This window comes from Odocoileus virginianus, chromosome 22 (genome assembly GCF_023699985.2).
Source record: "Odocoileus virginianus isolate 20LAN1187 ecotype Illinois chromosome 22, Ovbor_1.2, whole genome shotgun sequence".
NCBI lineage: Eukaryota > Metazoa > Chordata > Mammalia > Artiodactyla > Cervidae > Odocoileus > Odocoileus virginianus.
In genome coordinates, this window is record NC_069695.1 from 24,447,789 (window position 1) to 24,466,836 (window position 19,048).

Here is a 19,048-nt window from a genome sequence, read left to right on the forward strand (position 1 = left end):
AGGGTCTAGGCACGGGGGCTTCAGTAGTTGTGGTGCATGGGCTGGTTTCTCTGTGGCATGTCAAATCTTCCCAGACCAGGGCTCAAACCTGTGTCCCCTGCATTGGCTGGAAGATACTTATCCATTGCACCACCAGGGAAGTCTGAGTTCAGGCTGTTTTGATTCTTTACTATCATTTTATCAAATTTTATGAAATAATGAAAATAAACATCCATGTTCAACTACCATGTTTAACTAGTCTTATTTTTAACTGACTTTTATTGGACCCTCACTGTATACTAAGCAAAGAGTTGGACATGACTGAGCACACACACGTGCACTCACACACTGTGTACTAAATTTCTGGATAAAGCCTCATGTGAATTATATTATTTGAACTTCACAGTAACCCTAAGGGCTAGTTACTGCCACTTTGATTCACATATTATAAATAAAAGAGTTTCCTGGTTTAAGTGACAAAGCTAATATGGAAAAGAACTGGGATGGAATCCAAGTCTTTTTGACTTACAAGCTTATTTTCCTAACCAATTATGCAATCTTGCTAATTTTCACAAGTTACTCTCTAGAGCAGGGGTCAGATCCAACCTGTTATTTGTTTATAAAATTTTATTGGAACACAGCAATCCTCATTCATTGACTACCCTTTATATCTGCTTTTGAGCTACAATGTCAGATTTGAATAGCTAAAACAGACACAATCTGTCCCACAAACCCCAAAATATTTCATCTCTAATCCTTTATGGAAAAATTTGCTGACCCCTGCAACAGAAAATAACCTTATTACTAAGTTTTGAGGTCATGGTGTACTCAGGTACCTACAACTTTTGTTGCTATATCAAAGGCATTCTTTTTATTGTTCCTTCAAGCTTTGGTTATCCTGCAGATAGCAATCTTTGGTCAAGATTAAAAAGGAAAGTCTCTAAACCAATCTCCTTTGTGAAGTCTTTCCCATACTCAGTCACACTGGCTCCCTTTTCTTTGTTCCTATCTCAATTATTCTAATTATTCTACTTAATAAAGCTTGATTCACATAACACTAATTGTGATTCCCCCTAGGATCTAGCAATGTTGCCCCTGAGTACATATTTACTCAATAAGCATTTATTAAACATTTTCTAAGCATCTGTGCTAGACACCAGAAATATAAAGATGAATATGGCAACTTGTGATTAATATCTAGTCTATTTAATTAGGTACAACAATATAAAGAAGCTGAGCAATGGAGGCTGAGCCTGTGTCCCCGCAACAACTGCAGCAGGATCACTGTAAGTACTTTGGTAAATCTCTACTCATCAGAATCCCTGGAGGTGTAAGTAAGTGTTAGTTGCTCAGTCGTGTTCCATTCTTTGCAACCCCATAGGCTGTAGCCTGCCAGGATCCTCTGTCCATGGGATTCTCCAAGCAAGAATACTAGAGTAGGTTGTCATTCCCTTCTCCAGGGGATCTTCTCAACCCAGGAATCAAACCCAGGTCTCCTGCATCACAAGCAAATTCTTTACTGTCTGAGCCACCAGAGAAGACGTAAGTAAGTAAGTGGTGGTAAGGTCCAGTATAAACTTCAGATTATACTTTAGCAGGAATGTTGTAGACTCACTCCATCAGTAGATAGGAAAGACTGTTTCTAAATGTGCAAGTATTATGAAAGAGTAAGAACAAATCTCACATGGTCTCCCTTAATACAAACCAATTTCTGTCAAAATGTGATCTCGTGTACAAATGAACTTAATTACAAAATAGAAACAGACTCAGAACAAACTTACAGTTACCAGGGTGGAAGAGTGGGGGGATGGGATAGCTAGGGAGTTTGGGATGGACATGTACACACTGCTGTATTTAAAATGGATAACTAGACCAAGTGGACTACTGTATATCACAGGGAATTCTGCTCAACATTTTGTGGCCGCTTGGATAGGAGGGGAGTTTGGGGGAGAATGGATACATGTATATGTAGGATTGAGTCAGGTGCTGTCCACCTGAAACTATCACATTGTTGATTGGTTATGTTGTTATTGTTTAGTCATTAAGTTGTGTCTGATTCTTTGTGATCCCATGGACTGTAGCCCACCAGGCTCCTCTGTCCATGAAATTTCCCTGGGAGAATATTAGAGTTGATTCCCATTTCCCTTTCTAGGGAATCTTCCAGACCCAGGGATTGAACCCACGTCTTCTGCATTGCAAGCAGATTTACCACTGAGCCACTGGGGAAGCCCATGAAAAGTTAAAAAACACCTGATCTTGTGATCTTGGAAGTGAGTGTTGCTCACTTCCTCCATCAAAAAGACTAATAGACAAGCTTAACTGTGAACCTGGACATTCTCCCCATCTCTTACCAAATTTGTCCTTTTTTCGCCCTTGTAACCCTGTACCTGGCACAGTCTGGCACATAGTAGTTATCAAGAATTTTCATTCAGCTGTTGACTATCCAAAGTAAAACCTCTCTAAGTTGTCCTAGTATGTAGAATAGGAGTTTTTCCAATTTTAGACTGGAATGGTATGAGGATCTTTGAGTACAAGGAAGATAACACACCCAAGCAAATGTTTGGTCCACCCACACCTTGTTTTCCTCCCTCTAGAAAAGCTTCCTTCGAACTCTCAGGGCCACTGCCCTCTTGGAGAATATAAACACCCCCTCAAGGCTGAGCTAGACCAAGTGGACTGGTGGAAAGGTCAGGCATTATGGATTCTTCTTCATTGTAATCTCTTTCTAGAGGCTTTAGTCTGAAGAGTCTTGAAGTAAATTTTTAAAAAGGTTTACCTACCTCGGAGGATGAGATATACTCAAGTTATCTACAATGAGAGGTTTGTAACAATGGACTCTTGCTGTACCTGACACAGATCTTCCCCTCCCACTGGAACTCTGAATTATTTTGCTGCAGGCTACAACATTCTGAGCAGTATGTTGGGAGTTGACGGAGGTGGGGATAACTCACCTGTACAAGCTTAGCAGAGCTGAGCTTGTTGGGCTGCAGCTTGTTGGGCTAGCCTTTGATGGAGACTGGTTGGACGGGTTCTGGATCTACAGAAGAACCGGTCTGACTGGCCTGTTGTGCCAACATATTCTGGTTTGATTCCATGTTCCACAGACGGTAGAAACCTGCCCAGCCAGTTAAATGAAAGGCATATTAGGTTATCCACTGCACACCTTATATAGCTTAGATGCAACACAACTCTTCCACACAGCAGTGGTGTCTAGCAAACTCTAGCATGGTCCAGGGAGGTGTCTCCCACTGATTACTGTGTAAGTTCATAGCTTCAGGGAAAGTCCGCAGTGAAACACCTTCTGCTTTTGACCAAGAGTAGAAGTTTTCTAAATAAACTGAAGGGTAAGTTAATATATTTTTTTATCTTTCTCAATTTTCTATGCACTTTTAGAAGGCTAAGAAATTAAGTTTTAGATGATATCTTTTTAACATGGTAATACCTGCATTGTATCTTTTATATAAATTTGCTTAAATATTGTTTCATAGTACTTGCATACATACATTTTCATTGATTTGTTTGGATAAAGGTTACTTGGCATATAATATACTTTTCTATACTCTTTTGGTAAGTCATGCATGGTTATGGTCATTAAGAAAGCTGGGTTGAATAATTTTGCTAAATATATTTCATCTTTTAATGTAATGATTCATCTTAAGCCATCTACTCCTTTGATAATATACTATTATGTTTTACAGGCTGTTGCTATATGGTAACATTTTATATGGCAAATCTAATTGTGGATAAAAGAATAATTGCCTTTTTAAGGCATTAAAAAAAAAAAAACACAACAGTGCTATTCTTCTTGGTGATCCTCAGCACATTAACAGAACAATTCACAGCAAGAAGTGAGGAGTGCGAAAAACAAAGATTGTGGAATCTGGTAACTGATTAACTATTGGAGCTCAAAAGCACTTGCTGAGCTGAATAGAAAGGAATGAAGACAGGTTTTGTCATGCCTATTAGGACTGAAAACCTTTTTAGGTTAAAGAATATTTGGATCTTCTTTTAGTTTATATTTTAAAATAATTCTTTTACCTCTCTTTTTCATTGATCCAATTAATTTATTTTAGTAATTTGTGTCATTTAAAACGAAAGTTACCAAACCCTTTAGATTTATGTTGGCATACCAACCTACTCCTTAGTTATTAGTATTAGATTGAACTGAATGCACACATCTTCTGGGCAATTTAATATAACAGCTGACATATGAACTTTATCGTGGAATTAAAAATTACTTTTAAACATAGATTTATACTAAATACTTTTCTCTCAAAGACTATCTGCAGATCATTATATGACTCACCTTGAACTGAGCAAGACTGATGCATTCTTTTCATTGTCCCTTTAGAGTCTTCACTTTGTCATTATTTTCAAATTCAAAGGCTGTAAGAGTTTCTTCAGGATGATAATAAAGATTTTTTTTTTAAGTGAGTAAATGTTCAGATGAGATTCAGTTTTTGCAGGGAAAACTTTTAGATGCTGGCCTACTCCAAGGCAGTTCTGCATAAAGCTTCTGATATTCAGCTGAATTTATAAAAAGCTATGTAATGTTGAATCTGCAAAAGGAATGTGCTGATTCAGCAAAGCAAAAAATTAATTTTATTCAGCATAAACTGTAGTATGACAATTTTTGAAGAAAATATGGATCAAAAATTTCAGTTGATTGAATTTTTCTCTTTTAAATTAGTTTTCAGGCTAAATATAGGTATATGTCAATAGTGTTTACTTACACTGTTTCTGGTAAATATACATAGTAACTTAAAAATTTTAAATCTTACTATATTTATAATACAGAGCTTATTCATTAAAGATAAACTTAATTTGGGATTCCAGCTTATTTACTAGGCATTTTTTATGCTTAGGGTTTTGAGGAAAGCTATTTAGGAACTAGATATATATTTCATATAAAATTTGTGGGTAAAATTTCAAGTCTAATGCTACATTTTGGAGAGGGAGTCTGCAGTTTTCACTTAATGGAATTTTTAGTTTCAAATATATGATTTCCTATTAAATATGACTTTTATGTACTTTCTTTAAATTGATTCCTTTAAAATATTGATACATTGTGATATTTTGATTAAAATTAAGCATATACAGATTTATCAATCAAATTACCAGTCTGTGTATGCATATATATTTTATATAGCCCTGCATTATCTGAGGGCCTAGGTCAAAAACTGTTCTAGTCATTTAATAACCTTTTTACTCTTTAAGTCTAGCTGGGGATGCATTCCTTTATCTTTATTGCTGGCCACACAGTTTACACAATGACTCTTGTTGTCAACCATGCTAGCTTTCTTAACACCTATAACCTCCTTCTTTCCTGAATGTATTCATGGGTTTCCTATCAAGAGCCCTTAGAATCAAGACGTTTCTGAGCCAGAAGGACTCTTTAAGAATGACTGATGAATTCACTTTTTAGTTGAATGAAAAGCCCCCAAATGTAGCTGAATCACATAGTCTAAGGGTAGAGGTGGTACTAGACCACCCCAGCTTCCTGATACCAGCCCAGACTAATATTTTTTCACCACTCTACATTGATTCTTCTGAGTACTACACAAAATCTACTCTGTGTTCTGAAAGATTCGTAAAAAGGTAAAATTGTGTAAGTTATGTTAAGGAGTATCTGCTGAACCAAGAAACTCTTTGCTTTTGTATTTTAATCTATATAATTATTGCCCCTGAACTTTTTTTGGTATAGTGGCCAAATTTATGGGATTGCCATTGGTAAGGAAGATGACTACCTCTTCAAACCCTAATCTCATAAGACCATCACATAACATTGTATCAAACTGATGAGTACCTCACATTACTCCATCTTTATCCAGATTATTTGTGGATACTGCTGTCATTTTTTTAACTTATTATTACTTCATACTGTCTCAACTGTTTATTTTCTTAGTATGTGTGTTAAGTATGTATGTATTTTTGTATTATTTTAGTCACTCTTACATGGATACAGTTTAGGATTTGCCAAGAAGGTTGTACTTCTAAAATTTGATTAGAAGTGACAAAAACATTTCAAAAAGTAGATGAAGCCCAGGATTACAGGACTCAAAACCCATCTTAGAGGGGATAGAACCTGTTATATAAAGGGTGATATCTTAATACAGCACTTTGTACACAAGCACTCAAAAATGCTTTAAGTTGTTTTTAACTTGAGGAATTCCAAGGTAATAGGACCACAGAAAGCTTGAGAAAAAAAGGCTGTAAATTTTTCAATTCTGATTCTTCAAGCTAAAAGTTAATTCTCCTAAGCTCTTTATCTTTTCACAGGTAAAATCTTACCAGGGGTATATTTCTAAATTTGGTAAATTTAGTTCAGTCCAAGTGGACTCTGGAAAATAATTTGTTTCTTATCTTTATACTCAAGAGAAAAGGTAGTATACTGAAAAACATATGGGTTTTTGAGCCAAACTGAGATGGATTTGAATATTCACTCTACTACAAACTAGTTTACCCTTGGGAATTATTTAATGCTGAGTTCTCTTTTCTCCATCTGTAAATGAAGGAAATAAATGGAAATCATTCTCTAAGAGTAGTTGGAAGAATCAAATGAGATATTATATGTAAATACCTAGGAGAGTTTCTAGAACATAGTAGGTATAGCAGCCAATATTCTTCCTACCTTTTTAATAGAATATATAATAAATTTCAACAAATAGCTTGAGTAAGAGAAGTCAAAGCTTCAACTTAGAATATACATTTTTGTCAGAGATAAAATTTAATCAGCAATCTTGGAAAGCATTAAGATTTAATATTTTAATCTTGTTAAAGAGATTAGAAACCCATATAATTGAACCCAATTAAAGAATCATTTCAAAGATACCTTTGTTAAATGTATTTTGAGAGCAATATACCAATGTGATTAAAAGGCTTGGATAATTTTTAAAAATTCAGTCATCTCTACCAAAGGAAACAAAGATAGTGACAAAAATGTGACAAAGATAGTGCAAATTATGCCTTACTCGTACCTAGTATCTGTTCTTCAGAGGCATTTTACATCTATTTATATATATCATTTCACATTAGATTAGTTGGCCAAGGGTTTCTATGTGCTCTAAGGATTGTGCTTTCTACTACTGATTGAACTATTTCTTCAGGGCTATAGAGTATGTTTTTTCCTCCAAAAGATTCTCTGATGAGTTAATTTACTGTAGGTTAATATGAAATTATATTCCATTCCCTTGATAGTAGATAATGATAGGAAGAGTGTGTCCAAAATTGGATGTAAGGAGTAAGCTACAATAGGATTCAACATGTTCTAAAAATAATATTAAATTAGCCACAGATTGATAAACTGATTAGGAAATGGAGCCAATGAACAAAGTTCACTAATGAGATATCTCATCTCATTAGTCAGAAGGGAGTTCAGAATAGTATGATAAAACATTTAAAAATCTTATCTAATGGAAGTTGGGTCACACATCTTCCAATGTGTGAAGAAGGAATAGGAAAGAGATTATGACTTGATATTAAATCAACAAACAGATCCACTTTGTAACACAGACTGATCTTACTGGGCCTTTGCAATCAATTTTAACTTCCTGAAAGATGTTTAACTGCTATACAAATAAGTTTTATGGGAAAAATATAATTCAAATTTATATCCATGGTAAATGCGTTAAACTGAAAAGCTCATGTGTATACCTAAAAACAAAAAAAGCACTTCACCAATTTGCCCACTAACTATACATTCTTATTAAAACTATTACATCCATAAGCAATTAAACCTTATATGACTATTCATTAAATTAGCCTTTAATTTCCATTTAATTTTCATACATTCAACGTGGATATTTCTATAAACAATTGAAAAGCACACATGTAATTTTTAAATGTTTCTCTATAAATAGTTAATATGAATAATACAGGACTAACAACCAAACTTGCTATGCATCAAAAACTAACTGGGAATTAGAGAATGGTATAGCTCATTATGTTAAAGACATATAGTTTTAAAAATAATCAGAAAACTATTAATTTAGAAATTATGTATTATTGACAAAGTGGAAATACAACTTACATGGAAAATTTTTTTTCAAATACTATCTCCTAAATCTGTTCCCTTGAAGGTCTGAATCTGTCTCTACAATGATTTAAATGAGGAGTGAGAAACACTTCCAAAATGAAAATATTTTAAACCGAATGAATTTCTTGAAATGAAGAAATGAATCTTGAAACATTAAGAAATAAGGTTTTGATAACTTTCAATAACATTAAGAAATAATGATTGATAACTTTCTGTGGCTTGCAGTATAATATTCATGGACATAGAGCAATATTACAGAGTTCTGTGATGAGGAAAAAATTTACATTTAACATATATAGATTTTCCTCAACTTATAATGATTTGTCAACTTAAGTCTCCATGAATCCACTGTAAAATGAAAATATTACAAGTCAAAAACGCGTTTACGGACTTCCCTTGCAGTCCAGTGGTTGAGACTCTGCTTCCACTACACAAGTTCAATTCCTGGTTGGGGAACAAAGATTCCCCTCATGCTACATGGTGTGGCCAGAAAATAATTTTTAAAAAGATTTTTGAATGCATTTAATACACTTAACCTACTACACATCATTGCTTAGCCTAGTCTACCTTGCATATGCACAGAATACTTAAAATAGCCTACAGGTGTGCAAAATCATCTAACACAAAGCCTACTTTATAATAGTGTTGAATATCTTAAATAATTTATTGAATACTGTACTGAAAGAGAAAAACAGAATGTTGGTCTGGGTATGGAATGGTTTAAGGCCACCAACTGTTAACCCTCATGATTACATGGTTGAATGGGAGCTGCGGCTCAAGGCAGCTGCCCAGCATCATGAGACAACATCATGCTGCATATTGCTAGCCAAGGAAAAGATCAAAATTCAGAATTAAAATTATGGTTTATACTGAATGCATATGGCTTCCACACCATTGTAAAGTCAAAAAATCATTAACGTCAAATTATCTTAAGTCAAGGACCATTCATACAGGTCTACATTGGGAGGTCTCCTAACTGAAAGTAGATGAAATGCACTCTGAGATATAAGGATTATTTGCACTTCTGAAAATATTGTGATCAATTTTCAATCATATATTATAAGTGTGCACGTATGCTCAGTCCTCAATCATGTCCAACTCTTTGCGGCCCCATGGACTGTAGCCCATCAGGCTCCTCTGTCCATGGGATTTCTCAGGCAAGAATAACAGAGTGGGTTACCATTTCCTTCTCCAGGCAGATCTTCCCCACCTAAGGATCGAACTTCCATCTCTTGCATCTTCTGCAATGGCAGGTGTATTCTTTACAGCTGCACCACAGGGAAGCCCCCCAAATAAGCACTGAATGGTAAATACCCACCCACGTAGAAGTTTAGTGAGCCCTCATCTTCTGCTCTAGTCACTGTCCAAGCACTCGTTTAATGAAAGTTAAAAGAGAGAAATGTTGCTCAGGAACAAGTATACGGTCTTTTAACTATAATATAGAACCAACCTCTGGAACCTGACTATTGGCCAGGAACCTGAACCCTGTACCTGGAAACTGGCAATAGGCCATTCAGCAAGAAAAGCTGTTCAGTCCATTTCAGCACAACAATACCAACCTCTTTTCCCACAGTTTTACTTGTTAAGATGAATGACATGTCATTCTAGTTCCACCAGTAGGTGTAAATTAAACACATTAGTATAAACTAAATTCTCAGCAGTTCCTTTGGTACCACAACAAACCACATGTTAATACTAAATGTTAAAACCAGAAGTCAGATGAGGGCTGTCAGGTTTTACCCGACAGGAAACTTGTGGGCACTGCAATGACTGGAGCGACCTGGGCCCAAAAGGAGTCCAGATACATTACAGAATAAACATGGTAAAACTGTTTTTCTGTTAGTTTAACAATATATGCTTAACTAATACACTGTACAACTAAAATGGATTGTTTGAGAAATAAGTATAGCAATTTCAAATGGAAAGTGAGGAACTTTAGCCTCACTTTTGTCTGATGTATTTGATCCATTCTCACAAAACCTGAGATGCACGGAAACTTGATCTTCTGTGAGAAAGGTATTTTCTAATAAACTACATTTCATTTCCTGAATTTGGCTGCCAGTTTTTAAAGAGCCAGTCACAGAATGAACAATTAGTATGTACTTTATAAATACTTTTATGTCCAGCATTGATCTGAGGACTTTACTGTTTAAGTCTACATTGGTAAAACTGTAAGCAAAAACATATTGACTACCTTGCATCCTCAAATAACACTTATCACTATAGTAAAACACAGAATTTTGAATACTACAAGTTTGTCTTGGACTATTTCCAATAGGGTCTGGTTACAAGAACTAATTCATTATAACATTTAATGTGATCCTGGAGCATGGCTCTGAAGAATATGTTAGATGAAGGCGCTAATCAAGTTGATTAAAAATAGAAAACTAAATAGCCAGTTATGTACTCTAATTGAGTAAATACCATATTTGTCTGCATAATGATAGAAACTTAGCTTAGAGAAAATGAGGAAGAAATAGGTACAATTGAAAAAGAAATCTGATTAAAATCATATCCTCTTTCCATTTAATTTGAACTATGTCAGAATAGAATAATTATCTGAATTTTAAAAAATAACTCTTTCTTAGAAAGTGGTTAACTTAGCTAATGAACTGAAAAAGGGAAACTAGACTGAAGAAGGCATTGAAATAAGAAAAAGTGGGAACATAAACTGCTGAACAAAGTCCAATAATAGCAGATACTATTTTCAAAAGGAGTTCTCAAACATACTCAGATCTTCACTAAATTAGCTCAGATCACAATCAACTTGATACCAATGTTCCTTTTCCCAAGACTGAATAGATCATAAACCTCTGTTAAATAAATGATTCCTTACAACAACCAATTTCTGAAATAAATGAATAAATTAGTTTCCCCTTTCCTTACAATTCTGCAGTTGGGCAGTTGTTAAAAACTCCATAGAGAAGGAAATGGCTACTCACTTGAGTATTCTTGCCTGGAGAATTCCATGGACAGAGGAGTCTGGTGGGCTACAGTCCATGTGGTCTCAAAGAGTCGGTCACGACGGAGTGACTAACACTTTAAAATATAACAGAAATAATAATATAATAACTACCTGACTATTTAACTACCTGACTTATTTAAACTTAATCATTTGAATCAAGTAAGATATGTAATACCACTTAACAAATTATTATTTAATCCCTTCTATAGTTATAAATCTCTCACAATTTGCATACCAATTCAACAGTTTCACTACAATTACATAACATTAGCAACTGGAAAGATCTTTTTGATTATCTACAGCTCTTAAATTTATTGATTATTATCACCTTTTTTTTTCCATTTATTTTTATTAGTTGGAGGCTAATTACTTTACAGTATTGTAGTGGTTTTTGCCATACATTGACATGAATCAGCCATGGATTTACATGTGTTCCCCATCCCGACCCCTCCTCCCACCTCCCTCTCCATCCCATTCCTCTGGGTCTTCCCAGTGCACCAGCTCTGAGCACTTGTCTCATGCATCCAACCTGGGCTGGTGATCTGTTTCACCCTTGATAGTGTACTTGTTTCAATGCTGTTCTCTCTGAACATCCCACCCTCGCCTTTTCCCACAGAGTCTAAAAGTCTGTTCTGTACATCTCTGTCTCTTTTTCTGTTTTGAATATAGGGTTATCATTACCATCTTTTTAAATTCCATATGTATGTGTTAGTATACTGTATTGGTCTTTATCTTTCTGGCTTATTCACTCTGTATAATGGGCTCCAGTTTCATCCATCTCATTAGAATTTTCTCAAATGAATTCTTTTTCATGGCTGAGTAATATTCCATGGTGTATATGTACCACAGCTTCCTTAACCATTCGGCTGCCTGGACATCTAGGTTGCTTCCATGTCCTGGCTATTAAAAGCAGTGCTTCAATGAACATTGGGGTACACAGGTCTCTTTCAGATCTGGTTTCCTTGGTGTGTATGCCCAGAAGTGGGATTGCTGGGTCATATGGCAGTTCTATTTCCAGTTTTTTAAGGAATCTCCACACTCTTCTCCATAGTGGCTGTACTAGTTTGCATTCTCACCAACAGTGTAAGAGGGTTCTCTTTTCTCCACACCTTCTCCAGCATTTATTGCTTGTAGACTTTTGGATAGCAGCCATTCTGACTGGTGTGTAATGGTACCTCATTGTGGTTTTGATTTGCATTTCTCTATTAACAGCTTCTTATACTATTTGAATACATATATATAACCATTCAGGCTTCTCTGACGGCTCAGTCAGTAAAGAGCCTCCCTGCACACAAAGACAGAAATATAGATCAATGGAACAGGATAGAAAGCCCAGAGATAAATCCACGAACCTAAGGACACCTTATCTTCGACAAAGGAGGCAAGAATATACAATGGAAAAAAGGCAACCTCTTTAACAAGTGGTGCTGGGAAAACTGGTCAACCACTTGTAAAAGAATGAAACTAGAACACTTTCTAACACCATACACAAAAATAAACTCAAAATGGATTAAAGATCTAAATGTAAGACCAGAAACTATAAAACTCCTAGAGGAGAACATAGGCAAAACACTCTCCGACATAAATCTCAGCAGGAGCCTCTATGACCCACCTCCCAGAATATTGGAAATAAAAGCAAAAATAAACAAATGGGACCTAATGAAACTTAAAAGCTTTTGCACAACAAAGGAAACTATAAGCAAGGTGAAAAGACAGCCCTCAGACTGGGAGAAAATAATAGCAAACGAAGCAACAGACAAAGGATTAATCTCAAAAATATACAAGCAACTCCTGCAGCTCAATTCCAGAAAAATAAACGACCCAATCAAAAAATGGGCCAAAGAACTAAACAGACATTTCTCCAAAGAAGACATACAGATGGCTAACAAATACATGAAAAGATGCTCAACATCACTCATTATCAGAGAAATCCAAATCAAAACCATAATGAGGTACGATTACACGCCAGTCAGGATGGCTGCTATCCAAAAGTCTACAAGCAATAAATGCTGGAGAGGGTGTGGAGAAAAGGGAGCCCTCTTACACTGTTGGTGGGAATGCAAATTAGTACAGCCGCTATGGAGAACAGTGTGGAGATTTCTTAAAAAACTGGAAATAGAACTGCCATATGACCCAGTAATCCCACTTCTGGGCATACACACCGAGGAAACCAGATCTGAAAGAGACACATGCACCCCAATGTTCATCGCAGCACTGTTTATAATAGCCAGGACATGGAAGCAACCTAGATGTCCATCAGCAGCCGAATGGATAAGGAAGCTGTGGTACATATACACCATGGAATATTACTCAGCCATTAAAAAGAATTCATTTGAACCAGTTCTAATGAGATGGGGGAAACTGGAGCCCATTATACAAAGTGAAGTAAGCCAGAAAGATAAAGACCAATATAGTATACTAACACATATATATGGAATTTAGAAAGATGGTAATGATAACCCTATATGCAAAACAGAAAAAGAGACACAGATGTACAGAACGACTTTTAGACTCTGTGGGAAAAGGCGAGGGTGGGATGTTCAGAGAGAACAGCATTGAAACATATATATTATCTAGGGTGAAACAGATCACCAGCCCAGGCTGGATGCATGAGACAAGTGCTCGGGGCTGGTGCACTGGGAAGACCCAGAGGAATCGGGTAGAGAGGGAGGTGGGAGGGGGGATTGGGATGGGGAATACATGTAAATCCATGGCTGATTCATGTCAATGTATGACAAAAGCCGCTACAATACTGTAAAGTAATTAGCCTCCAACTAATAAAAATAAATGGAAAAAAATAAAAAATAAAGTAAGATAAAGAACAAAAAAAAGAAAAGAAAAAATTTTAAAAAATTAAAAAAAAAAAGAGTCTACCTGCAATGTGGGAGACCTGGCTTCGATCCCTGGATTGGGAAAATCCCTTGGAGGAGGACATGGCAACCCACTCCAGTATTCTTGCCTAGAGAACCCCCATGGACAGAGGAGCCGGGCAGGCTATAGTCCATGGGGTCTTCAAGAGCTGGACATCACTGAAGCACAGCACAACACATAGAACCGTTCAGTCCTTAACAATCCTGTGAAATATCCAAGGCAGATATTATTATCTTCATATCACTGATAAACAACTGAGGCACAGATAGGTTAAATTACTTGCTTTAAAAAAGATTAAAATGAAAAATTATAATTCATTCAAAAAATTAGGTGAAGCTGCTGCTGATTTCCCACTATCAACCTATACAAATACATTGCACGCATGCATGCTAAGTTGCTTCAGTTGTGTCCGACTCTTTGTGACCCTATGGTCTTAGCCCACCAGGCTCCTCTGTCCATGGGGGATTCTCCAGGCAAGAATACTGGAGTGGGTTGCCATACCTTCCTCCAGGGTATCTTCCCAGCCCAGAGATCAAACCTGTGTCCCTCATATCTCTGGCATTGGATGGCAAGTTCTTTACCACTAGCGTCATCTGGGAAGCCCACATAAATACATTACACTTACAGTTTCCAGAACTCACAGCGATTTCCCACAGCAGAACATTTGCACATGCCTTCTGCCTAGAAAGCCTTCTACCACTCTGTTCCCAATAGGCAAGCTGCTTCAAACTTCTGTGATGTGTTCTCTAAGAAGTTTCACAAATAATATCCCATTTTTACAACAACCCTTTTGGACACAGTAAGGATGAGTATTCTCATTTTCCAGCTGAGGAAGTAAGACTTGACTAGGAAACATACAAATAACCCAAGGCAGGGCCAGAGCATAAATCCTGGTCACTTCTCAGCTCAGGACTCACACAGTACCACAGCTGGGAATATGGCCATATGCCATCAATGACTGTAGAACAAGGCTACAGTTTTTTGGAGCACTTCCTACTCTGGTCCCTTCTGAGGTTACAACATAATTCAAGGCCCTTCAATCTATTTAGTTTTCAAATAGATTGAAAAATCTTACTACATGAAAAATCTAGTTAGGAAAGCTAGAATAAACACTTTCACTAATTCCATTAGAAATCAATTTATATTCCTCTTTCAAATGTCCACATCTATTGTAAGCCAAGTGAAAGAGCACATGTGCCATAGTTACCAAGAAATAAAACAGTTTTTGCAAAACAGTTTAAAAACTGAGATAAAAGTGCTTCACTCCAAGCCTGACCAAGAGAACCCAGTTTATTTTCCTTTTCTCAATGAGACTTAAATTGCTACTAAATTTAAAAGTCCTTTTAGTAAACTCGTATAATGTAAATCTTTCTGAAGTAAATAGAAAAATGCACTGGAACTGTAAATTAGCATTTAGGTAATAATAATTTCCAAATAACTTTTCAGAAACTTTATTTGGCTATTTTCTTAAAAATATTTTCTAAATTAAAAAAAGAAAAGCACAGAATAAGCTTCATATAGAGTCTATTATTCAAAAATAGCACAGTGTACTGAAAAGATCATAGATACAGGACTCATGTCCAGAAAACTTGGTTTGGAATCTTGGGTCAACTTATCTACCAGTTTGTACATACAGTGCTAGTCACACCACCTAATTTATCAACTTCTCTGAAAAGATGAAAACTGCACCTGTTACACTTTTATGACATAATTATTTTTAGGTTCAAAAGAGAAGATAAGTAGGAACAGTACTTTGTATTTTTATCATCATAAACTTTTCTTAAATCCATTTTCTAACAGAATTAAATAAACCACTTCTCAACTAATGAGAATTTCAAAGTACTATCAATAAATCAAAAAGTGCAGTTCTTTTATGGCTTATATTATCTATATCACAATATTCTTTAAAACAAGTTTAGATAGATCTGCATATAGTTGAGAAGGAAATATTCCTGCCAACAAAGGGTCATTTGAATCTTCCCTTTTTTATTATGCTATATTTTGAATTCCCTAAGCCTTCTGACCATTTGACTTATCACTCAAACCAGGATATTTTTTAGAGTAAATGGGAGCCCTGTTAATAGCTAAGCCAGAAAAATAGACCTTAACCAGAACTGTTGATGGTAAGCCAGGCATATGAGCATTGTATATAAGAAGTGTACTAGATTTGGGAAGAAGAATTCTATCTATCCTAAATAGCCTGCAAAAACAAATTGTCCTAAAGGGTGAGAAGGGAATTAAAACATAATTTAATAACTTAAGTAAAATTGAATAAAACATAATTTAATAACTTAAGTAAAATTGAAAACTATTGGCTAAAACTGAAGGTCTCTAAGAGCTGAATTTTGAACATAAAACATTTTTGGAATGGTAACAATCAAAGCTTCCTTAACCTAACATGGATTAGGAAAAGGAAAAAGTTATTATTTTTAAAAAAGTCTATTTTTCTCAAACATAGTTAGAATAGGGAAAATATGGGGGTGGGGGGGAGTCAGCCAGTGTGTTTGAAGACATATGTGTAATTTGTGAGGCATGGATACATTAAAGGTCACAACTATTTGCCCTCAGTGAATAAATTCACCAGTTTACTGATGGAAAAATCATTATTTGAAATGTGAATCATTATATTTTTAAGTGGACAAAGCAATGACTATTAAATGTGCTTGCTCTTATGAACCTATCAAGGATGCTTTAATGAATAGACTCCAAGTGTCAGTGATTTGTTCCTACAGTTCATATTATTTTCCACTTACATTACTATAAATAAATATTGTTCCCACAGCTGCCTTCATGTTAGCATTATACATATATACACATTATATACATATATATAAATTTGTATTTTTATCATCATAAACTTCATAAATATATATATATATGTGTATACAATATACATATATATACATATACACACACACACATACAGGACAATGTTGTATAGAATGACATCTGCTGAATTAAAATATTAGTTTCTCAAGATTCCGAAAATACAATCCATTTTTCTCTACAGATCACCCCACAGTCTTAGTGATCAATCTTAAATTCTTTTATCATCTCTGTAGCGGTTGAGCTCTGAGGTTCTTACAAATGTCAGTGTTACAAAAAGGGTCTAAGGCCTATCCAGCAAAATTTCTGGGCTTTATAAATCTGTATGGAGAGATATAAAATATTGCCCAAGCAGCCACTATATAGAAACAGATGATCTGGAAGACAAAGACACTCCTTTCCATTGACAATAAGTCACTTTGCAATACCAGATCATTAACATTCTTGATCAGCCAACCATCATTTAAACGTATGCCAACAGGCAAGCACATAGTATACTGTATAAGACTATCAAGTATAAAGAGATAGTTCTGAAATTGGGAAAATTATGTATCTAATAAAACTTTGCCCATTGCTGATGTGAAATGAAGTAGCTAAATACTTAAAAACACAAACAACTTTAATAGCTTATAATGGGAAATGAAGATGCTCTATGTAGCCATAGTGATAATCAAAATAAATAAAGCTTCTTTATCAAAATAAATTTGGAAGTTGGCTAGACTAATGAAGCTAATTTTTCTAATTAGAAAGCAATGTATAATCTTCAATGTCTGTTATAAGCACTTTAATGACCATCTAAGACTATCAAAATAAAAATTGTGATACTGACATCCTCCATGAATGTTAACTATATCTTTAAAACAATTATAAAACTGCTCAACCTAACTGGAATCTTGGCACCATCCACTCAAATCATAAAACATTCTGGCACTTGGGGCAAGATCACTAATTGATGTATACCCCTACCCCCAAACAACACTTAATAATTACTGTAAACAACTTTTAAAAAATTAAATCAAGTGTTCATTTAGGTTGACATAAATTTTGACAGTTAACATAATTTTCTATTATGTTAACACTTCTCTCCCCTCTTCTCTCTCTTATTATACTTAACCTCATTATTTTTATCTCTCTCTGTCTTATTATCTCCTTTGTTTTGTTCTTAAAATAGTTCTGACTCTAGGGATACAACTCACCCCTAGTATTGTGTGTTCATTTTAGAAGTGCCAGACTTTATTGCAAACAGTCATAATGGGTTTAATCACTAAATTTTTTGCTTGGGGATACAGCCCTCAGTGCTGGGAGGGGAGGAGAACATGATGTATAGAGTAGGAGAAGAGATGGGACATGGCCAGGACAAAGAGCAGAAATAGCCTTAGACTATGAATCAGCTCCATCCTGATTCTTCAGGTAAACCATGGAACCTCATCTGTTCATTATATATGATAGTCTTGGGCTGTCCAATATGGCAGCCACTAGCCACATGTGTCTTTGATCACTTGGAATGTGGCTAACCCAAATTAAATGTCCTCTAACAGTAAAAGACACATCAGGTTTTGAAGACTCAAATTAATGAAGAAAATTAACGTAAAAGGTCTCATTCATAAATTTGTACATAGATTACATGCTGAAATAATATTTTAGACAAACTAGGTTAAACAAAATATATTAAGTTAATCTCACCTGCTGTATTTTACCTTTCTAAATGCGGCTACTAGAAAATTTTAAATCACATATGTGGCTTTATTAGATAATGCTGTGCTAAGACTGGAGAAGGGATAGGCTATCCGCTACAGTATTCATGGGCTTCTCTGGTGGCTCAGGCAGTAAAGAATCCAACTGCAATGTGGAAGACATGGGTTTGATCCTTGGGTTGGGAGGGTTCCCTGGAAGAGGTCATGGCAACCAACTCTTGTATTCTTGCCTGGAGAATCCCCACGGACAGAGGAGCCTGTTAGGCTACAGTCCCTGGGGTCACAAAGGGACATAACTGAGCGACTAAGCACACACACACAAGACTCTGGTAAGAACTCGGAATACTGAGAAGAACAAAGAAAGCACAGTCTCTGCTATCAAGGAACCCCTTGCAGTCTAGTTGGGTAAAAGCTATAGAAATAATTACAATATAATGGCATTAAATGCAGTGACAAAGATACATACACAGAGGAGTATGGGAGAATGAGGAGGGCTATTTAAGCAAGAGGGTAGGAAGGAGCAGTGATGAGAGGCCTTAAGGTAGTCTCCCGGAAGCTGCACTGCCAGAGCTAAGTCTTAAAGGCTACAAAGAAGTATAAAGTATCTGGGTGGAGGTCATTTCAAGAGAAGAGGGTTATATGAGCCAAGACAAAGAAATAGCAAGGAGCTGGAAGGAG

The 19,048-nt window shown here is 35.7% G+C and overlaps 1 protein-coding gene and 1 long non-coding RNA gene across 2 annotated transcripts in view; one reads left to right on the forward strand and one right to left on the reverse strand.

Moving 5' to 3' along the window:
• Nucleotides 1-2,936: 2,936 nt before the first annotated feature.
• LOC110130022 (uncharacterized) lies at nt 2,937-14,110 on the reverse strand. The gene is made up of 4 exons (XR_002311698.2): nt 13,854-14,110; nt 10,957-11,053; nt 4,286-4,538; nt 2,937-3,094 (listed from the first exon to the last, which is right to left on the reverse strand). It is a non-coding gene; the product is annotated as an uncharacterized lncRNA (long non-coding RNA).
• RBBP8 (RB binding protein 8, endonuclease) overlaps nt 3,185-19,048 on the forward strand; it is an 80,172-nt gene continuing 64,308 nt past the window's right edge. The window contains exon 1 of the mRNA XM_020881737.2: nt 3,185-3,323. The gene's annotated coding sequence lies outside the window, so the exon portion shown is untranslated. The remainder of the gene's footprint in view (nt 3,324-19,048) is intronic.